Below are 24,620 nucleotides of genomic sequence, written 5' to 3' on the forward strand. Positions count from 1 at the left end.
CATGGATGAACTACAAAAATTGTTCATCCCAGTTTGGCAAAAGAATAAATCAGGGAAGGTAGTACATCCATGGATAACAAGGGAAATCAGGGATAGTATCAAAGCGAAGGATGATGCGTACAAATTAGCCAGAAAAAGCAGCATACCGGAGGACTGGGAGAAATTCAGAGACCAGCAGAGGAGGACAAAGGGCTTAATTAGGAAAGGAAAAATAGATTATTAAAGAAAACTGGCAGGGAACATAAAAACTGACTGCAAAAGTTTTTATAGATATGTGAAAAGAAAGAGATTAGTTAAAACAAATGTAGGTCCCTTGCAGTCAGAAACAGGTGAGTTGATCATGGGGAACAAGGATATGGCGGACCAATTGAATAACTACTTTGGTTCCGTCTTCACTAAGGAAGACATAAACAATCTGCCGGAAATAGCAGGGGACCGCGGGTCAAAGGAGTTGGAGGAATTGAGTGAAATCCAGGTTAGCTGGGAAGTGGTGTTGGGTAAATTGAATGGATTAAAGGCCGATAAATCCCCAGGGCCAGATAGGGTGCATCCCAGAGTATTTAAGGAAGTAGCTCCAGAAATAGTGGATGCATTAGTAATAATCTTTCAAAACTCTTTAGATTCTGGAGTAGTTCCTGAGGATTGGCGGGTAGCAAACGTGACCCCACTTTTTAAGAAGGGAGGGAGAGAGAAAACGGGGAATTACAGACCAGTTAGTCTAACATCGGTAGTGGGGAAACTACTAGAGTCAGTTATTAAAGATGGGATAGCAGCACATTTGGAAAGTGGTGAAATCATTGGACAAAGTCAGCATGGATTTACAAAAGGTAAATCATGTCTGACGAATCTTATAGACTTTTTCGAGGATGTAACTAGTAGCGTGGATAGGGGAGAACCAGTGGATGTGGTGTATCTGGACTTCCAGAAGGCTTTCGACAAGGTACCACATAAGAGATTAGTATACAAACTTAAAGCACACGGCATTGGGGGTTCAGTATTGATGTGGATAGAGAACTGGCTGGCAAACAGGAAGCAAAGAGTAGGAGTAAACGGGTCCTTTTCACAATGGCAGGCAGTGACTAGTGGGGTACCGCAAGGCTCAGTGCTGGGACCCCAGCTATTTACAATATATATTAATGATCTGGATTAGGGAATTGAAAGCAATATCTCCAAGTTTGCAGATGACACTAAGCTGGGGGGCAGTGTTAGCTGTGAGGAGGATGCTAGGAGACTGCAAGGTGACTTGGATAGGCTGGGTGAGTGGGCAAATGTTTGGCAGATGCAGTATAATGTGGATAAATGTGAGGTTATCCATTTTGGTGGTAAAAACAGGAAAGCAGACTATTATCTAAATGGTGGCCGATTAGGAAAAGGGGAGATGCAGCGAGACCTGGGTGTCATGGTACACCAGTCATTGAAAGTAGGCATGCAGGTGCAGCAGGCAGTGAAGAAAGCGAATGGTATGTTAGCTTTCATAGCAAAAGGATTTGAGTATAGGAGCAGGGAGGTTCTACTGCAGTTTTACAGGGTCTTGGTGAGACCACACCTGGAGTATTGCGTACAGTTTTGGTCTCCAAATCTGAGGAAGGACATTATTGCCCTAGAGGGAGTGCAGAGAAGGTTCACCAGACTGATTCCTGGGATGTCAGGACTGTCTTATGAAGAAAGACTGGATAGACTTGGTTTATACTCTCTAGAATTTAGGAGATTGAGAGGGGATCTTATAGAAACGTATAAAATTCTTAAGGGGTTGGACAGGCTAGATGCAGGAAGATTGCTCCCGATGTTGGGGAAGTCCAGGACAAGGGGTCACAGCTTAAGGATAAGGGGGAAATCCTTTAAAACCGAGATGAGAAGAACTTTTTTCACACAGAGAGTGGTGAATCTCTGGAACTCTCTGCCACAGAGGGTAGTCGAGGCCAGTTCATTGGCTATATTTAAGAGGGAGTTAGATGTGGCCCTTGTGGCTAAGGGGATCAGAGGGTATGGAGAGAAGGCAGGTACGGGATACTGAGTTGGATGATCAGCCATGATCATATTGAATGGCGGTGCAGGCTCGAAGGGCCGAATGGCCTACTCCTGCACCTAATTTCTATGTTTCTATGTCTATGTTTCTATGAAAGAAAAGGAAGCCATTTTCTCCCAACAAATTTAATCTGGCTCTCAATCAGTCCCACTGATTCAATCTCTAATCTAATGTTTTTACTTTCCCGTCAACTTTGCAGCCTTCCGCCATGTATACGAAACAATACAAAAATTGAAAATGAATTATTAACAGATGAAAATTCCATTTGCAAAGATTTATTACCATGGAATAAATTGAGTGCTTTTTTAATTATAAAATGAAATGCATTAGCAAATTCCTCGTATGTTGCAAAACATACTTGGCTAATAAAGTATGATGATTATGATATGATATTGTGTGTTTGTGTGTGTGAATGGGTGTGTATATGTGTGTGTATGTGCTTGTGTGTGTGTCTGTGTGTTTGTGCATGTGTGCATTTGTACCTACGTGTATGTGTATGTCTATTTGTTGAAAGACACAGCAATTGGGGGTGGCACAATGGCATAAGGGTTTGGCAAAATGTCACAGCTGGTAGAGCTGCTGCCTCACAGTGCCAGAGACCCGGGTTTGATCCTGTCTTTGGGTATTGTTAGTGTGGAGTTTGCACATTCTCAATGTGACCGCATGGGTTTCCTCCGTGTGCTCCAGTTTCCTCCCACATCCCAAAGAAGTGCGGGTTTGTAGGTTAACTGGTATCTGTAAATTGCCAGATTGTGTGTAGGCAGCGGATGCAAAAGTGGGATAACATGGAACCAATGTGAACGAGTGATTGATGAATGGTGTGGACTCGATGGATTGAAAGGACACGCACACACACATTCACATTCACACACGCACACATTCACACACACACATACTTACACATTCACACACACAACATCACGTTGCTAATGTACTTCATTCTCTAATATAAAATGCATTCAATTAATAGTTTAAGAGATAGATGATGGATTATCTGCAATGTAGTCATTCTGTCAAATATGCACAAGAAATTGGGACTAAATGAAGACCTTGGCAACAGATAATACAACTAAGTTAATTTATATGTAGAGAAGTGTACGCCAATTCTACAGGGCACGGTTTTCTATCTTCAGTTTTCAAACAGCCATCCGATTGGATTTTTTTTTTGCACAAATATAATTGAAGCACTCTGTAAGAATTTACATTCTGAATTTAAAGGAGGCTATTGAATAGACTTTGTGATTTCCAATAAGTTCATCTTTTGTGTTCCTTTCCTTTCTCAATTTTTTTCTTTAGCTTAATTGCATTTATGCAGATTACTGTCCCAGCCTTTATCTAAATATCAAGCAAATTCACGTGTTTTCTCGAAGAAAAAGCAACAAAATTCAAGGTTGCATTACTGCCTTTTGGAATTATTTTATTCAGATTCAGGGACAGTTTCTTCCCAGCTGTCATCAGACAACTGAACCATCCTATCTACGATTAGAAAGCAATCTTGAGCTACTATTTACCTCATTGGAGACCCTCAGACTATCTTTAATCGGACTTTACTGGACATTATCTTGCGATATACGTTATTCCCTCTATCCTGTATCTGTACAATTATAATTATGTATAGTTCGATTATAATCATGTATAGTTTTTCCTCTGACTGGATAGCACACATCAAAAGCATTTGATTGTGCCTCAGTACACGTGACAATAAACTAAACTAAGCTAAGCTAAACTAAACTAATAAACCTCATTTACAGATATCGTCAAAGTTTTCAAATACGCAAATCACACATTAGTTCCAATGAAGTTCTTCACCGCAGTCACATGGACAATAGCTTTCTGGGCTACCTTTGTAGTGTTGGTTGAAGGTTTACATCTCGCCCTTCTCTAAAACAGAGTAGCTTGAGTAAATTTGCTTCTGTGGGCAGTACAAAGCACTGGGAAAGTTCGTGTCAGAAGATGAAGTCCTCTTTTTTCTCCCTTCCCATTCTCAACGTGACCTGCATGGGTTTTCTCCGAATGCTCCGGTTTCCACCCACACTCCAAAGGCATACAGGCTTGTAGGTCAATTGGCTTCGGTAAAATTGTAAATTGTCCTCAGTGTGTGCAGGATAATATTAGTGTACAGAAATCGCTGGTCAGTGGAAACTCGGTGGGCTGAAGGGCCTATTTCTACACTATCTCTAAACTAAACTATACTAAACTAACTTAAAATTGTAGAGCCAAATATTGTGGAGAGTTTATACATTGGACAGTAATCTTTATTTTTTGAAAAGTTTTGGAGGTTTTCTATTCAATTAATTAATATTCACTATATGTAAATATAATAAAATTATTTCTTAATCTGTATGAGATGAGAGGCTATTTTTTGCGAAGGAAGTAAAATTGTTAATTTCACTTTATTTCTCTTCTACAAAAATTGGGTATCTTTATAAGGTCATAAGCAATAGGAGTAGAATTAGGCCAATTAGCCCATTACTCCACCATTCAATCATGGCTGATCTATCTCTCTCTCCAAACCCCATTATCCTGCCTTCACCCCCATAACATAGAAACATAGAAACATAGAAAATAGGTGCAGGAGGAGGCCATTCGGCCTTTCAAGCCAGCACTGCCATTCATTGTGATCATGGCTGATTGTCCCCAATCAATAACCAGTGCCTTGACATCCCTTGATAGAAACCTCTGACACCTGTACTATTCAAGACTCTATCTACCTCTGCCTTAAAAAATATCTACTGACTTGGCCTCAACAGCCTTCTGTGGCAAAGAATTCCACAGATTCTCCACACTCTGACTAAAGAAATTTCTCCTCATCTTCTTCCTAAAATAATGTACTGTATATAGTTTGATTTGCTGGAACATCCTTATCCATATGAAGAAAATAATTCCAGAGGTTTATGACCCTTAGTGTAAATATATATTTTTTTCCATGGGACAAACATTTATCTCTAGATTATTCCAAAAGTGCAGAAGAAAACAGCAAAGGGGAAATGTCCCTCAGCACCAACCCATAAAATCTACTCAGGGCACTGACCATCTCAATAAGATCACATTTTCTTCTTCCAAAGCCCACTGAGTAATCACAAAAGCTATTCAACCTCTCCAGAGGATAAACGCTGCATCTCAGAGCCAAGTTAGTAAAGCCATAACAGCATAATGCTTATATGACAACAGTAGCTGGGGAAATTAAAGTAATGCGCGTAATTAATTTGAGATCATTTTTAAAAAAAAACTAGTTTCAGGAATGCTGACAAATCAATTGATAAAACAGCAGTAAATGCTCATTATTACAGACCTCTTTAAAATGGATTTTGGTTATAGCGGACAGCCCTACTGACCCCACTGACCTCCACCACCAGGCGGCACTGCTGATGCCACCCCTTGGCCGCTTCTAGGCCGGAGCTACTGCAACCACCGCTGGCCCACACAGCTTCCTCGGCAACCACCATGCCGTGCCAGCCGCCACCACCACTGAAGCTTACCTGCACTCCGGCCACCCGTGGGCCATGACCATTGACTCCGCCAATTCTCGCCTTTTCCACTGCCACCAGCAGGCCAGGACCGACAACTCACCCTGACTCCAGGCCCAGTTCCAGACCCGGAGTCTGAACTAGGGTCTCAGCCCGAAATGGCATCTATCCATGTTCTCCTGATACATTATCTGGCCTGCTGAGTGTAGATCAGTGCATGCTCCTTTAACATAGTGACCTCACCACTACTAACCACTCCCCATTGTCTCTTGTATAATTGTAGCTTCCCCACCTCCAGCTCGCTCTCTAGCTCCAGTGATGACCACGGACAGCTAGTGCATAGTGTGTGTAGTGCTTATAATAAAGTTATCTAGTAAAAGACTTTGTGTGACAAGCAAGTCATTTTACACTGAGTTACTTCAACATTTTGTGCTCTTTTCTGTATTAATCAGCAACTGCAGTTCTTTGTTCTACCACTTATACAATAATACTCTAATACTCGGTAATCCCTTCCTTGACTATAGCGGACAAGCGGCAATAACGGACACCAGACCCCTTCTCGGATGCTGCACGACCCTGTGTTCCTCCAGCACTTTGTTTTTTGTTCAGGATTCCAGCATCTGCAGAATCTTGTGTCTGCCTATTTTAATCTAGTTTAGTCTAGAATATCCACTACTCTGGTTGACTCTTATTGGCCTCCTCAGTGTAAGAACAAATAGAAATGGCAGATGTGGAAGCTTTAGAGAGTGTGATGAGGAGGTTTACCAGAATGTTGCCTGGATTAAAGGGTTTCAGCTACAGGGAGAGGTTGGATAGTCTTGGATTGCTTTCTCTGAAACATTGGAGGTTGATCTGGATGGAATCATCTTATTTCCCCTTTGTCCAAATGGGACAATGTAATGCAATGGAGAGAAAACTATGAAAGGCACAAAATGTAAAGTTATCATCCAGTATCTAAGAAATGAAGGGCAAGTGCAAGTGCAAGTTAGACAGCATCTGTGGAGAACATGGATTGGTGACAATTCGGGTCAGGAACTTTCTTCAGAATGATCATTCTGAAGAAGGGTCCCAATCCGAAACATCACCTCTCCATGTTCTGCTAGGATGCTATCTGATCCACTGAGTTACTCCAGCACGTTGTGTCCTTCTTTGTAAAGCAGCATCTGCAGTTCCTTGTCTCTACATCTAAGAAATTAGTATGTTTCTTGGACTGAATTTTCGGACTGTACTGTCAGTGAATAAGCATTCATCCCAAAGATTGACAGAAAGTGCTGGAGTAACTCAGCCGGTCAGGCTGCATCTCCAGAGAAAATATACAGGTGACCTTTCGAGTCGGGACCCTTCTTCAGATATCAATCATTCTACTCTGGTTTCACAGCGCACCCATATCCAATGTTGCTTCGTGTGCCTCATCTTGCTATGTGAAAGGCAGATTGACATGACGTGACATATCACATGCAGTTCTGAAACTCATGCATATTAAACGTGATTTCAGGCAGAAGATCGACAATTATGAATGTGACCAATACAACAAATTGCTGCTGTTACGCAGGTTTTGTTTGTCATGACATAAGCAGTTCTAACTATAGTTTTGCAATCCTGTTTCTTTTTGTATTCCCAATGATGCCAGCACATTTATAATGTGCATTCTGTGACAAATAGCTATTTTAACTGAGGTACAAGGTTAACTTGGTGGAATGACACACAATGTGATAATGAGCCAGTTAGTGCATGTGCAGGATGTTCTTTTGCTACTTTAGCAAAATCGGCAATCGTTTATTTCAACGTTATGTATATTTTGAGGCTAGATTCAGGTGTCTGGTGGGATTCAGCTGTTGGCCTCTATGGTGTGGAAAGAAAGAATTGTAATGATAAACGCACCTTCAATAACCTCAGGAGTTCCATCAGTGCCTTGAAGGTGAATAAGTACATTTGAGATGCAGTCGCTGTTAGCAATGTAACAAACACAGGTGCTAGTTATGGCAGGGCAAGGTTCCCAAGCACAGCATTAGGATATCGGATAATATAGATTAGTCTATTAACATGCAAACTAAGTTACAGTGACATTTCTTATTCACATGAAGGTCACAGGGTAAAGAGTATACGTACAGTATACTAAGGGTGGCAATGTAGAGCTACTGCCTTACAGCGCTAGAGACCTGGGTTCGATCCTGACTAAGGGTGCTTGTCTGTACGGAGTTGTACATTCTCCCCGTGACCTGCGTGGATTTTCTCCGAGATCTTCGGTTTCCTCCCACACTCCAAAGACGTACAGGTTTGTCAGTTAATTGGCTTCGTATAAATGTAAAATTGTCCCTAGTATGTGTAGGATATTGTTAGTGTGTGGGGATCGCTGGTCATGCTGACTTGGTGGGCCGAAGGGCCTGGTTCCACGTTGTATCTCTAAACTAAACGAAAAAAGTAATGATAAGTATAACATTGATTAATGCAAAACAACAAAATACATGGAACATAGAACATTACAGCACAAGAACAGCCCCCCTGGCCAACAAAGTCTGTGTGAACCAGAATCCTCAGACCAACTCTTATCCACCTGCACTAATTCCAAAGAGAGACACTGACCGCTGGAGTAATGGTGGCGCAGCGGTAGAGACCCGGGTTCGAACCCGACTACGTGTGCTATCTGTACGGAATTTGTAGGCTCTCCCCGTGACATGCATGGGTTTTCTCCGAGATCTTTGGCTTTCTCCCACATTCCAAAGACATACAGGTTTGTAGGTTAATTGGCTTGGTATAAGAGGAAATTGTACCTAGTGTGTGTTAATGTGCGGTGATCATTGATCGGTGCGTACTCGGTGGGCCGAAGGGCCTGTTCTGCGCTGTATCTCTAAACTAAACTAAACTAAACCCAGTGGATCAGAACATCAGAACACCAACTCTATCTTTATGTTTGCTGAGTTTTATCTTTATGTTTGCTGAGTTTTATCTTTATTGTGGGTTGATCAACTGGGTCAATTGGGTCAATTAGGTCAATTGTTTCATTGTGTCAATGATCACCACTTTCTCCTTAGCACGTGAAGGGCTAGGTTGTTATCCTGTCACATGACACAAGGTTCTCAATCCCTGTCCTGTACTTTGTCTCATCATTATTATTGATCCAGCCACAGCAGTGATAAACATCAGCAAACATAAACATAGAGTCAGTCACAAAATGCTGGAGTAACTCAGCAGGATAGGCAGCATCCCTTCTTGACCCAAAATGTCACCCATTCTTTCTATCCAGAGATGCTGCCTGTCCTGCTGAGTTACTCCAGTATTTTGTGTCTATCTTTGGTTTAAACCAGCATCTGCAGTTCCTTCCGACAAGATTGTAGTCAGTGTTGTACTTGGTGACACAGCCCTGTATACTGGGACAGGAGCAAAGACTGAACATGCAGTGAGTGGTACCAGTGTTGAAAGTCAGCTAGAGTTACATGTGAAGAACAATGTACCTCGGACCGAGGTCTGGCAGTCAAGAAGACCAGAAGCAAGTTGCAGATGGAGTTCCCAAGGCCGAGTTCCAGCAGAAACTGTCCCTGAATCTGGATATGTGCGTTTTCACACTTCTGTACCTCTTGCCTGATGGGAGACAGGAGAAGAGGAGTGACCAGGGTGAGACTCATCATTGATTATGCTGGTGGCCTTGCCGAGGCAGCATGATGTGTCAATTGAGTCCATGGAAGGGAGGTTGGTTTGTGTGATGATCTGACTGCATCCACAATTCTCTGCAAATTCTTGCGTCTTGGACGGAGCTGTTTCCAAACCATGCTGTGATGCATCCCGATAAAATACTTTCTTCGGCACATCAGTGGTGAGAGTTGTCGGAGACATGCCAAATGTCCTAAGCCTTCCACAGAAGTCGAGGTGTTGGTGTGCTTTCTTGGCCATTGCTTCAATACCATTTGGAAGAAATCTCTGCAAATCCATTTTATTCGCTAAATAAACTGACAAATTCTTCCTCCGCACCTTCACACGAGCTAATTTACAGTGGCCAATTCATCAACCAAAGAGCACTTTTTTTTGAGCTGTGAGGGGAAACTGGATCACCTGGAGAAAATCCGCATGGTCACAGATGGACCATGCAAACTCCACACAGACAGTACTGGACGTCAGAATTGGATCCAGAGTCACTGGGGCTGTGAGGCAGCAGCTCGACCAGCCATCACAATGTACATGGGAATCAGAAATCTGAGCATGTGGGCATAAGAGTAAATGAAGCTCTTATCACTCCAAGTTATTTTTCTCTACATGATTTACAAGTCCATTGGAAATCATTTTAGAGATAAAAGATAATTTTGTCTTTGAAAATGGAAGTCGAGATTCACAATGAACTAACTGTCATTGATTATCAATGCATGGAATCTTGAAAATCAACAATTAAAGCTTCCTGAAAAAGAAACAGCAAAAATAGCAATATAACTGACAAGATCAGGCAAGTTAAACACACATCAACCACTTGTGACACTAAAAATACAATTAAATGTGTGGGTTTCAACAGCTTGACAGATGTGGTGAGTATGCAGTGCAGTAATCTGTGACAGGCAGAGATCCACAGTTATATATTTGCTTTGTTCTCTGATCAAAGGTTAGTGCAGTATAATTAAAAATAAAATTGCTTTGAGGACGTTCTACTTGTCAGCGGTGGCAACAATGAATATGAGATAAAACAAGAGGTGCATTTCACTTCTTTCCGTCTTCAGCAGCAAAACTCAACACCGAATAAAACTAAGGTGCAGGTGTAGTCTTCAATTGTGAACAGGTGTAATATGTTCTCTCCTCTGGCATTACAATTCACATCTCCTCGCATAGAGTCATAGAGAGTGGAAACAGGCAGTTCGACCCAACTTGCGCATGCCGAGCATGTCCCATCCATACTAGTCCCAACTTGCCCATGACGAGCAGGTCCCATCCACACTAGTCCCAACTGTCTGTGTTTGGCCCATATCCCTCTAAACCTGTCCTATCCCTGTACCTGTCTAAATGTTTCTTAAGCATTGTGATACTGCCTGCTTCAACTATCCCTTCCAGCCATTCGTCCCATACACTTACCACCCTTTCAATGAAAAAGTTAGCCCTCAGGTTCCTATTAAATCTCTCCCATCTCACCTTAAACCTATGTCCCTTGGTTCTTGATTCCCCTATTCTGGGCAAGGGTCTCTGTGCATCTTCCTGATCTATTCCTTGTCCTCTCCTCACTCTCCTCTCCTTGACTTGCAGCCTTCTGTTTTTCCATCATCTGACAATCAAATCTCCCTCCCATTCATCCACCTTTTACTCAGTCTGAAGATGAGACCCAACCTGAAATGTCACCTGTCCATGCTCTCCAGTGATGCTGCCAGGCCCACTGAGTTATTCCAGCACTTTGTGTCTTTTTTTGTAAAGCAGAATCTGCATTCCCTTGCATCAGCCATAGCGGGTTAGCTTTGTCCATCTGTATAATCTGGACATCCTAACAATTATTGCCCATCAGTAACATCCTTGAACTGACAACCGTCATTGGACATTTGAGAGGATAATCAGGTGTTAATCACTTTGCTGTGGCAATGGAGTTACATATACACCAGATTAGGTTAGTACCTTTCTCAAAAGATGCAATGGTTCTTTATTACCATTTGTACCAAGGAATGGTATAATTCATTTTTTAATACAGTTCAGAAATATTATTGGCATATGTAAATAATAGGCGTGGATAGAGTGGATGTGGAGAGGATGTTTCCATGGGGAGTCTCGGACCAGTCTCGGACAAGGAATAGACCAGTTTAATGGGGGAGTCTCGGACCAGAGGACACGGCCTCAGAATAAGAAGGAGATGAGGGGGGATTTCAGAGAGTGGGAATCTGTGCAAATCAAGTCTATTCAGCCAGAGGAAACCACTGCGATTACCTGGAGGAAACACTCAATCACAGGGAAGAATGTGCAAACTCTATGCAGATAGCACTCGAGGTTAGGATCAAACCCAGGTCTATGGCACTGTGAGTCAGCAGCTCTACCAGCTGTTCCACTGTGCCACAGTGTTTGGATATGGGTGGACGGGGAGAGGAAGTTTTCAGCAGTGGGAGAATCTAGGACTAGATGTCATAGCCTCAGAATTAAAGGACGTGCTTTTAGGAAGGAGATGAGGAGAAATGTATTTAGTCAGAGGGTGGTGAATCTGTGAAATTCTTTGCCTCAGGAGGCTGTGGAGGCCGTGTCAATGGATATATTTAAGGCAGAGATAGATAGATTCTTGATTAGTACAGGTGTCAGAAGTAGTGGGGAGAAGGCAGGAGAATGGGGTTATGAAGGAGAGATAGATCAGCCATGATTGAATGGCAGAGTATACTTTATGGGCCAAATTGCCAAATTCTACTCCTATTCCTTATGACCTTCTGACCTTATATCTTCGGACCCTTCACCTTACTTTTTGATTAATACAGGGGATACCCAGATTACGAGTGGCCTGACCTACTTAAATCTCACTTTTTAAAACATTTTTCAAGCTTGTAATAATAATAATGATAATAATCATCATAATAATATTAATAATAATGTTTCACTGCAATTATTAGTGACAACACAGTACCTACATTCTATTAGTTTAATTATGGATAGTGATAGGGTTGAATATTCAATTAAATATAAGAATTATACCAAGTGTTTATAGAAAGTTACAAAATGAGTTACTGCAGAAAATGACCATTTCTGACTTACTGAGTAGTTAGCTTTTGGACAGTTCTCAGGAACAGCATATTGAGGTAACCCAGGGACTACCTGCAGTGATTTATGTCTGAATGCACAAACATACTGCTGCCCAAAACTTGGTGGATAGAAATGTAGCAGCACTTGTCGTCATTGCAAAAGAAGAATTGCTATCCATAGCATGGATTACTATCCAATTAATGGATTTGCCATCTCCATCACCCCCCCCCCCCCTCTCTCTCTCCCCCCCCCCTTCCCTCTCTCTTTCTCCCTCTCTCTCGCTCTCTCTCTCTCTTTCTCCCTCTCTTGCTCTCACTCGTCACTCTCCTCTCTTTCCATTCTCTCTCTCCTCTCTCATTCTCTCTTTCCCTGGCATTGCTATTGCTGTTCTAAGAGCAATTAATCATGAGAAAACTTCCTTAAAAAAGGTCACAGCCAAAGATTGAGTTCATAAATAGTTCAGAAAGTTCAGAAAGTTTGAGTTCAGAAATAGTATTGGGTAGGCTAATGGGACTGAAGGATGATAAATCCCCTGGGCCTGATGGTCTTCATCTCAGGGTTCTCAGGGAGGTGGCTCTAGAAATAGTGGACACATTGGTGATCATTTTCCAATGTTCAATAGATTCAGGATCAGTTCCTGTGGATTGGAGGATAGCTAATGTTATCCCACTTTTCAAGAAAGGAGCAAGAGAGAAAATGGGGAATTACAGACCAGTTAGCCTGACTTCGGTGGTGGGAAAGATGCTGGAGCCAATTATTAAAGAGATAATAACGGGGCATTTGGATAGCAGTAAAAGGATTAGTCCAAGTCAGCAAGGATTTATGAAAGGGAAATCATGCTTGACTAATCTTCTGGAATTTTTTGAGGATGTGACAAGTAAACTGGATGAAGGGGATTTCAGAATGGTAGGCAGTGGCGAGTGGAGTGCAGCAAGGCTCGGTGTTGGGGCCACAACTGTTTACCATATATGTTAATGCTTTGGAAGAGGGAATTAGGAGCAACACTAGCAAGTTTGCGGATGACACAAAGCTGGTTGGCAATGTGAATTGTGAAGAGGATGTTAGGAGGTTGCAGGGTGACCTGGACAGTTTGAGTGAGTGGGCAGATGCGTGGCAGTTGCAATATAATATAGATAAATGTGAGGTTATCCAATATGGTGGGAAAAACAAGGGGGCAGATTATCTCAATGGGGTTAGGTTAGGTAAGGGGGAAGTACAGCGAGACCTGGGTGTCCTTGTACACCGGACACTGAAAATTGGCGTGCAGGTACAGCAGGCAGTGAAGAAAGCTAATGTAATGTTGGCCTTGATAACAAGAGGATTTCAGTATAGGAGTAAAGAGGTTCTTCTGCAGTTGTATAGGGCTCTGGTAAGACCACATCTGGAGTATTGCATACAGTTTTGGTCTCCTAATTTGAGGAAGGACATCCTTGTGATTGAGGCAGTGCAGTGTAGGTTCACAAGATTGATCCCTAGGATGGCGGGACTGTCATATGAGGAAAGATTGAAAAGACTATGCTGTATTCACTGGAGTTTAGAAGGATGAGGGGATATTTTACAGAAACATATAAAATTATAAAAGGACTGGTCAAGCTAGATGCAGGAAAAATGTTCCCAATGATGGGCGAGTCCAGAACCAGGGGCCACAGTCTTAGAATAAAGGGGAGGTAATTTAAGACTGAGGTGAGAAAAAACTTTTTCACCCAGAGAGTTGTGAATTTGTGGAATTCCCTGCCACAGAGGGCAGTGGATGTCAAATCACTGGATGGATTTAAGAGAGAGTTAGATAGAGCTCTAGGGGCTAGTGGAATCAAGGGATATGGGGAGAAGGCAGGCACGGGTTATTGATTGGGGACGATCAGACATGATCACAATGAATGGCGGTGCTAGCTCGAAGGGTCGAGTGGCCTCCTCCTGCACCTATTTTCTATGTTTCTATGTTTCTATATGTTTCTATATGTTTCTATAACCCAATCTGAGTTCAAGGGACAGGATGAATGATCCACAGATGAATTCAAATCCCTCTAAAATAGCTGGTGGATATATATTGTGAAATGAAGAAATCTGGAATAATTTGGGCTACGTTAAAATTGGGGTCAATCTCTGGCACTGATGCATCTCTACTGGATGAGCTCAATATATTTTATGGTCATTTTGAACAGGGAAAGAATGTCCCACCAAGCAGTATCCCCTCACCCCTGCTGGCTCCATCACATACTTTGGATGGCTTGATTGTAATCATGTATAGTTTTTTCGCTAACTACTCTACACACTAGGGACAATTTACAATTTTCAGAAGCCAATTAACCTTCAAACCTATAGGTTGTGGGGGTGTGTGAGGAAACCGGAGAACCCCCCCAAAAAACCACATGATCATTGGAACAATGTGCAAACTCCACACATACAGCACCCATAGTCAGGATTGAACCAGGGTATCTGGCATTGTAAGGCTGCAACTCTACTCCTGCACCACTATACTTATTGATTGTTGTATCAATCATTACCATGCATACCATTTACCCTTTAAACTCCGTGTCAACCAAGGGATTAATGTACCCTGATGTATATGACAATAAAATAATCTGAACCTGATTCTTTTTATCTCTGGCCTATTTCCAAGCATCTGCCAATCCATCCCCCTCACCTGTATCCACTACTCCCAACTACTACTTCAGTCAGGATTAAGGGACCCAACTGGTCAGCACTGTAGCACAGCGATAGAGTTTCTGCCTTACAGCACTTTCACCGCCAGAGACCCAGGTTCGATCCCGCCTATGGGTGCGGTGGGTACGGAGTTTGTACGTTGACCCCATGACCGGGTGGATTTTCTCTGAAATCTTCGGTTTCCTCCCACAGTCCGAAGACGTACAGGTATGTACGTTAATTGGCTTTCTATAAATGTAAATCGTCCCTAATGTGTGTAGGATAGTTTTAATGCGCGGGGATCACTGGTTGGCACGGACTCAATGGGCCGAAGGGCCTGTTTCCATGCTGTATCTCTAAACTAAAGCAAACCCAAAACGTCACCTATCTATGTCTGCCTGAGCTGTTGAGTTACTCCAGTACTTTGTGTCTTTTTTTGTAAAACCTGCAATTCCTTGTGTCTACAAGAAAATATATGTCATAGAGTCTCACGGTGTGGAAACAGGCCATTTGGCCCAACTTGCCCATGCCGGTCTACATGTCCCCTCGACACTAGTCACACTTTCCTGCATTTGGCCCATATCCCTCTAAACCTGTCCTATCCATGGACCTGTCTAAATGTTTCTTAAATGTTGCGATAGTACCTGTCTCAACTACTTCCTCCAGAAGTTCAAACTACTTCCTCCAGAAATACACTCACCACCCTTTGTGTGAAAAAGTTACCCCTCAGGTTCCTATTAAATCTTTCCACCCTCATCTAAAACCTATGTCCTCTGGTTCTTGATTCCCCTACTCTGGGCAAGAGACTCTGTGCATCTACCTGGTCTATTCATCTCATTATTTTGTGCACCTGTATAAGATCACCTCTTATCTTCCTGCACTCCAAGGAATAAAGTTCTAGCCTGTTCAACCTCTCCCTATAGTTCGGGTCCTCAAGTCCTGGTAACATCCTTGTATATCTTCTCTGCTCCCTTTCAATTTGTGTTTGATATCTGTTATCCTTGCCTCTTTGAGCTTACATTTGAGCCTATAAATGATAATAAAATCCATCAGGAACTCAAATACTTACCACGCCCCTGCCACATCACTGAAAGAACTGAAATATTAACAGAAACGGCTGGGAATATTGAGCAGGCCAGGAAGTATCTGAGGAGAGAAAGACCATGTTTGTGTTTCAGGTCAATCACCATGAATAAAGAAAACCTCAGAAAGAAGGTGCAGTTTATATTGCTGAGAAAGGGGGGGAGGGATTGAATGGGAATGTCTTCAATTGCCCAGAGAATAACTGTTATGCAAACAGTAGTGGTGATGTAAACAGTAGGATAGACACAAAAAACCTGGAGTAACTCAATGGGTCAGGCAGCATCTCTGGAGAAAAAGAATAGGCGATGTTTCAGCATGTTGTGTCTATCTTCAGTATAAACCAACATTTGCAGTTCCTTCCTCCACATTAAGTGGTATAGAGCTGCATAATGACTTCTTGACTCTTATATTCAATGCCCTGACCTATGTAAACTGGCATGCCATATATATGCCCATCTTGAACCTGTTAGTAGACACCCTTTCATTCAAGTATATGAAGCCTCCTTTTATTAATTGGTTGTCCCTTTTATTTTGAACCGGATGGTGTGGCACGCATGAATCTGATGCTACATGATCTGATTTCTGAGATCTTCAGTCAAGTTTAAGTGTCTTTAGGTCAAAATACATGTAACTTAACATGGAGTGCCAAAACTATAGCGTAGCTCTCACTGTAGTCGGTGATAGTGCACACTTAGAGAGAATGTGTTTATTTTGTGCTGACTGAGTGCTTCTATTTTGAACATTGCCAGAATCATAAATATAAAGAAACACATTCAAATGCTGAAAGTATTACTGAACTCTGAAATATTATATGTTGCCATGGTAAAAGAAGGGAGAAAAAAAAACATTTCACTGACACTGCAAGAACCTTCCTCGGAATTTGCTTAGGTTGTGAGAAATCTTTCATATTCTGACAAATGTTTCCTGAAATCCTCGTGAATTAATTCTGTGCTTCTCTTCCCAACTCATTCTCCTCATCCCCCGCCCGACTAACCTCCATAACCCTCCCACCACCCTCCGCAAGTAGCGTTTGTTTGATTGTGAAACACGATAATTAAAGGCAGAAGTGACATACAGAGCACTCGGTGTAATAATGCAGGGAAGAACAACAATGGGAAGCAGTCAGGGGAATATGGCGATTTGTGTTGTGAAACGGGGAGATAACCGGAGGTTTGATTAAATGAATATGTCAGCATCGTTGCATTCCTCAGTCCCCTGCAGTATCACACCAGCACCAGGCACGCTGGCAAAGGCCTGGAAAAAGACTACATTTTCGATAAATCTCCAGTCATAGAAAGAAGAAAGACTTGCATCTGCAAAGAGTCTTTAATAACCTCACAATACTGGAGTGCTGTGCAAGTGATAAGGCATTTTACAGCTGCACTCTAGTGGAAACTTAGTGGGTACTTGCTCAAGGCAAATTTCCAGGGACACCAATAAGTTAACAACCAGGTGATGTGGTTTATGAGATGAGGGTCAATGTTTTAGTATTGAACAAGATGCCAAGAACCAAGGGGTACACAGTGGAGTAGTGGCAGAGCTGCGACCTTACAGAGCCAGAGACCTGGGTTTGACTACAGGTGCTGCCTGTACTGGGTTTGAACATTCTCCCTGTGACCGCATGGGTTTTCTCTGGTGCTCTGGTTTCCTCTCACACTCCAAAGACAAACAGGCTTGTAGGTTAATTGGCTTCAGAAAAATTGTAAATTGTGTACTAGTAGTAGTGTGTAGGATGCTATTAGTGTACGGGGTGATCACTTGCCAGTGTGGACTCGATGGACCGAAAGGCCAGTTTCTGCGCTGTTCCTCTAAAGCCTCACGTTTAAAGTAAACTCTTATTGTTCTGTGAAACAGTGCTATTGCATCTTCGACAGTATTTTAAAGCATAAAATAAACTTTGCTTAAGCAGTTTGTTTAGTTTTGTTCTGTTTAGTTTATTATTGTCACGTGTACCAAGGTACAGTGGAAAGCTGTTGTTTGTGTCAAAGAAAAGGCTATACATGAATACAATCCAGTCAAAGTACAATACATGAATACAAGGATAATGGGTATAACATTCAATGATATAACATTGAGTAAATTCTGATTAAAGATATTTCAAATGTCTCCAATGAGGTCGATGGGAGGTCAGGACCACAGTCCAGCTGATGAAAAGACCATTCAGTTGCCTGATAATAGCTGGGAAGAAACTGTCCCTGAATCTGGAGGTATGCATTTTCAAACTTCTGTACACCATTTGATGGGAGAGGGGAGACGAGGGAGTGACCGGGGCGAGACTGGTCCTTGATTATGCTGGTGGCCTTATCAAGGCAGCGTGAAGTGTAGATGGAGTCAATGGAAAGGATGCTGGTTTGTGTGATGGTCTGGACTACATCCATAACGCTCTGTGTGATGTGTCCTTACATTCATTCTCGGTAATATGTAAAGATCATAGTAACTGGAAACTTTTTATCTTCCACTTGGTTTGAATTTTATGCGTTTAGTTTTTAGATCAATCTGTGCGTGTTTCATGTTGGGTTTTTTCAGTATTCAGCAAAAACAGATATTTTTGGTTATTTAAAAGTTTTAATCCTAGATCGTATTAACTTTCAAACTTTATAAAATGTAACTAAATTGAGACCCTTCAAAATAGCAACATGTTGTGGCACAGTGGGACAGGTGATATAGCTTCTGGTACAGCACCAGAGGCCTGGGTTTGATCCTGACCTCAGACACTGTCTGTGTGGAGTTTGCATGTTAACTCTGTGACCTGATGGTGGTAGTGAAGAAGCTACTCCTGAACCTGGATGTTACAGTTTTCAGGCTCCTCTTCCTTCTCCCCGATGGCAGGAGTGAAATGAGAATGTGGCCAGGATGGTGTGAGTCTCTGATGATCCCGGTTTATTTTTGAGGCAGCGACTCCTGTAGATCCCTTTGATGGTGGGGAGGTCAGTACCTGTGGTGGACTGGGCAGTTTGGAGTTATGAGTGTGGAGTTATGAGTATGGAGTTTGGAGTTATGAGTACGTTTTAAAATGTACGTTGTTTCAATTAATAAAACAAAATTAACAGGTCTCTATGATAATATCTTTGACAACAACTTTTTCCTCAATGTCAGCAAGACAAAGGAGATTGTGATTAACTTGAGGAAGCAAAGAGATACACAAACCCTGATATACATTGATAGTGTCAAAATAGAAACATTTAGTTCCTAGGAGTAAATACAGTATCAACAGCAACTAGTCTTGGTCCAGCCATATTGAAGCAATGGCCAAGAAAGCACCCCAATGCCTCTACTTCCTTAGAAAGCTCAGGAAGTTCGGCATCTCCCCAACGACAATCACCTACTTCTACAGATGCGCCGTAGAACGCATTTTAACTGGGGTGCAACTCAGCATGGTTTGGGAACATCTCCATCTGAGTTGCAGAAGGTTGTGGATGCAGCCCAGACCATCTTGCAAACTAACCTTCCTTCCAGCAACACTCCTTGCTGTCTCTGCATGGCCACCAGCATAATCAAGGATGAGTAACATCCTGGACACTCCCACTTCTCTCCTCTCCCATCAGGCAAGAATTACAGAAGTGAAAAAAGGCATATCCCCAGATTTCTGGGACAGTTTCTTCCCAGCTGTTATCTGGCAACTATCACCACCAGAGAGTCGTCCTGTGCTACCATCTACTTTATTGGAGATCCTCAGATTATTTTTAATTGGACTTTGCTGGACTTTTTGCACTAAACATATCTCCCTTTATCCTGTATCTATACACTGTGGATGGCTTGATTATAGTCTTTTCGCACACTGGTTAGCATGCAACAAAAAAGCTGTTAACTGTATATCAGTACACATGATAATAAACTAAATTAAACTAAACTAGAGGGAATTTACAGTCCTATTAACTTACAAACCCCTGACAAATTTAAAGTTTATCACAAAAAAAAACTTTGCCCTTTGAAATTTGGAGGAAAATTTCAAAAATTACCAGTGAAATAATATTCATATTGTGTTTGACTTTAGACTTTAGGAACAGTGTGGAAACAGGCCCTTTGGCTTACCGCATCCGTACTGACCAGCGATCATCCCGTACACTACTAGTATCCTGCATACCAGGGACATTTTCAATTTTACCGAAGCCAATTAACTTACATACCTGTATGTCTTTGGATTGTGGAGAAAGCCCACGCAATCACAGGGAGAACATACAAACCCGGCACAGACAGCACCAATAGCCAGGATCAAACCCGGGTTTCGGTGCTTATGGGAGCAACTCTACCGCTGCGCCATTGTGCCACCATGCTGCATCACTGTGCCAACCTGTGCCGTTAGATTTATAAAGTTCTCACACTTTAAGAAATAACAGCTGAGGCTTAGATTTTGCAAACAGCCATAATGGTGATTGCATGAATACAGCTGCAAACAGCCATTTTGTCCATCATCATAAATGGCATGATTGCCAGGGTCTATCTCATGAACGAGTACAGAAGCTGCAGATATACAATTTAGCTTTGTACATGAACTCATTAATTAAGAGTTGGAGAGAGCATGTGCTGCAGAATTTAGAGGGCTACGGTATTTAAGAACAGTTGCTCATCATCAAATCTCATCGTCCCCTTCATTGCCATTACCATCAGTAAAATGCTTAAAGCATTTGGATTAATTTCTGATGCACTGATTCTAATGAGAAAAAATTTGCATTTATATGATATTGTTCTGTCTTCAACCCTTCAAGGGGAAGGAGTTGAGAAACAAGGAAAGTAATTTGAGTGGATTCGGAAGAGGCCAAATGCTGAAGAAAACGAAGAGTGAACTCATTAAAAATACTGCAATCTTATACGTGCTCTACACATACCTTTATGATACTTGACTATATTCCCCAATGTAATTCAGTGTGGCATCAGTGCGACTTCAACTGTTTTAGCTCATTGGAATCTCGAACATGAATGTCCAACTACATGTCATTCAGGATAAGAAGTTATAGGTTGCATGCCACACAACCACTTGTAATAATTGAAAAAGGTGCTTACACAGTAAGATGCTTTCTTTCATTTCACTTCAATTCAAATGGAAGTATTGCAATACATGCCCTCTCAGCGGCACTCAAAAAGCCTCAATCAGATCACACCTTAATCTTCCATGCTCGATGCATGAGTGGAAATTATATTTCAAAGAGCTTTTATTGGTAACTCATTAGCTTGTAAATCGACATTGCCTCATGTAATTTAGTTATCGTTAACTCGTGAACAATACCGATCAATGACCAAAGATGTGTAAGGAATGTAAGATAGATGGTATCCCCCTACATTTCCCTTAAAGAGAAAATTATGCGCTTCATAGGTTGAGAACTGTGAATCTATTAAAGTTTATTCTGGTTAATACGTCGAACCATCACAAAAAGCTAATTTAGAAATGTGTTAACAAAATATGCATGTATTCATTTTGTTAAATGGTGTTCATGCTGACCAATTGAGTTGTAATCATTTTTTATTTTTTTATAAATGCTCAAGGATTGGTAGTGTTGAGCGCGGAACATAATGACAGGATAGCTACCCTCCATTATGGGAGCAAGAGCGCCAATGTGAGGACGTGCGGGTTTGTAGGCTAATTGGCTTCTGTAAATTGCTCCTTGCTTTTAGGGAGTGCATTAAAAACTGAGATAACATAGAACTAGTGTGAATGGGTGAACGATGCTGTGTGGAGTTTGCACATTCTCCCAGTGATCGGATGGGTTTCCTCTGGGTGCTCCGTATCCTCCCACCTCCCAAAGACATGTGGGTTTGTAGTTAATTGGCTTCTACAGATTGTCCCCGGTGTGTAGGGAATGGATGCAAAAGTGGGATAACGTAGAGTTAGTTTGAATGGATGATCAATGGTCTAGGTGGATTCAGTGGGCCAAAGGTGTAGGAAAGAACTGCAGATGCTGGTTTAAATGAAAGGTAAAATGCTGGAGTAACACTTCTTCAGTCTGAAGAAGTATCTCGACCCGAAACATCATCCATTCCTTCTCTCCAGAGATGACACGCTGAGTTCCTCCAGCATTTTGTGTCGACCAGTGGGCCAAAGGGTCTGTTTCCATGCTGTATCTTTCAATGAATGAATCAATCAATCGATCATCCGATCAATCAATCTATTGATCACTTCTGAACCATTCGGCACTAATATTAGAGTTATACCCTCTGTTCTGGACCTCCCTTTCAGAAATTGACTTGTCAGCCCATCTCTTCAAATCACTGGATCAGTTTAATTATGCCTCTGCCCATCATGACTAAAATAATAAGTAAAAATAATATTTAAAGCTTTTAATTAACTGGGAAAATGTGCAAACTCCACACACACTGTACCCGAGGGCAGGATCGAACCCCTGGTCTCTGGCACTGTGAGACAGCAGTTCTACCTGCTCTAGTTGAGCCAATCTGTTTTTGTGTGGGTGGGGAGAGTTGTTGTCAGTGAGGTGATTGAGTTTTCCAACCATTCAGACGCCAGTGACAACACAACAACAAATCATCCATTGGGATCCGTCACTTTGAGAGGCGTGTGTAGATGTTTTTCGTGTGTAGATGAGTCAACAGTGCAACATAATGGCCAAGCTGGCCATCCATGAGTCACGGCACCAGGCACAAGAGGGCTCTGCCCGAGCCGGTTGCCTGCCCCTTTTCATGGGTCTCGTCCGTGCCCCAGTGGTATTAGAGAGGGACTACGCGATGTCCACGGGCATCCTGTGGGATTTACGGGACTGCTTGGCACCACTGAGGGTGGAGTGTATCCTGGACATGGATTGTGAAATTGTTATTTAAGAATATTTGTTTTACTTGTATTATGGTGGTGGGTTTGTTTGTATTGTTTAGTATTGAACATATTATTGTAATAATTGAATAAATCTATTTTTTGGTTAAAAAAAAGTGCAACATAGCTCTTGACATTGGATGTGGTCAATAAACACATGAGTGCTGGAGATCACACACTCAGGATGCTTGTGCCCTTGACTCAAGCAGATCATACCCATAGAAACTTCCCTCTCCCAGTGTGACCAAAATTGAGCACAATATCCCAGGATAGACACAAAATGCTGGAGTAACTCAGTGGGCAGCATCTCTGGATAAAATAATGGGTGGCATTTCAGGTTGAGACTACACGATATCCCAGGTGCCGCCTCACAAATCTCTTGCACAACTTCAACATAGTGTCCTAACTCCTATGTTCATTGCCTTGACTGATGAAGACCAACATGACAAACGCCTTGCCCACTCCCCTATCTATCTGCAATGCCACTTTCAGGAACTATGTACATACTCCTGAGTCACAATGCTTTACAATACTCCCCAGGGCACTACACTCAACTGCAAAAGTCCTAAAACTCAACACCTTGCAGTTATTTGAATTGAACACCAATTGCCCTTTTTGGCCCACTTACATGGCTGATCAAGATCCTGCTATCATTTTTAATAATCTTCTCTGTCTGTGGTGCAACCTATTTTAGTGTTATCTGCAAACTCACCAACTATGCCTTGTATATTCTCATCCAAATATTTTGTATAAATAATGTAAAAAATGTGCCCGGCACTGATCCCTGTAGCACACCACGAGTCTGCTTAACCACCTTCCACCATCAACCTCAGTTTCCTACCATCAAGCTAATTAGGAATCCAATTAGGTAGTTCTCACTGGATCCCACGCAATCTACCCTGAACTAGCCAACTGTGCAAGACCTTGTCAAATCCTTTGTTAAAATCCACAGAGGCAACATTCACCACCTGCACGCAACGATTCTCTTGGTTACCCCTTCAAAAAACCTCGATAGTGGTGTTTAAGAGCCTTTTATCTTTTAGTGTAATTTAATTTAGTTCAGAGATACAGCGCGGAAACAGGCCCTTCGGCCCATCGGGTCCCTGTCGACCAGCGATCCCCACATACTAACACTGTCCTCCACCCACTAGGGACAATTTTTACATTTACCAAGCCAATTAACCTACAAGCCTGTACGGCTTTGGAGAGTGGGAAGAAATTGAAGATCTCGGAGAAAACCTATGCATGTCATGGGGAGAATGTACAAACTGTGTACAGATAGCACCTGTAGTCGGAATCGAATCCGGGTCTCCGACGCTGTATTAGCTGTAATAACTGTGGGTTGAAACGCTCGTTCCAGTTCTGTACTTTTCTATCTACTATGTCCAATTTCCACTGATGCTTTTTCACTTTTGAGGATTTCTCGTACTTTGTTTTGTTTCATATTTCTGGTAGCTGTGCAATTTAAGTCCATCTTATTGATTTTGATTAGTTGAATGTGGGAGAATGATGAGGGAATTGAATTGGTGATATGGCGCTTTGAGCCAGTTTGGATCTCACTGTACAGTTGATAAAAAATACATCTATTGATTCTCCTGAACACATCATCAGTGATGTAACCTGGGGTCATTGGGTGTTTCGGGTCTTTCAACATCAGACACCCTCGCCCAGGCGACCCAGCTGTGGTTGATCAGACCACGACTTGTGTTCAGGTGGCATTCGCTCCTCCCCATGGACCTTCTCTCCTGATCCAGAACCATCTCGAGGCCTTCTCCGCTGCCTCTGTGGTGTTCTTGATGGCCTTTCTCCTTGCCACTCCGTTGATGCCCAGTACACTCAAGGCTTTGTAGAGCGATTGCACTGCAAAACCTCTGCAGCCAACCTCGATGGGCATACACCTTGCCTTCCAGCCCTGCTTGCGGCAGTCTATGACCAGCTCTTCATCGACATCCTTGTCGAACTGATG

This window comes from Amblyraja radiata, chromosome 11, assembly GCF_010909765.2.
Source record: "Amblyraja radiata isolate CabotCenter1 chromosome 11, sAmbRad1.1.pri, whole genome shotgun sequence".
Taxonomy (NCBI): domain Eukaryota; kingdom Metazoa; phylum Chordata; class Chondrichthyes; order Rajiformes; family Rajidae; genus Amblyraja; species Amblyraja radiata.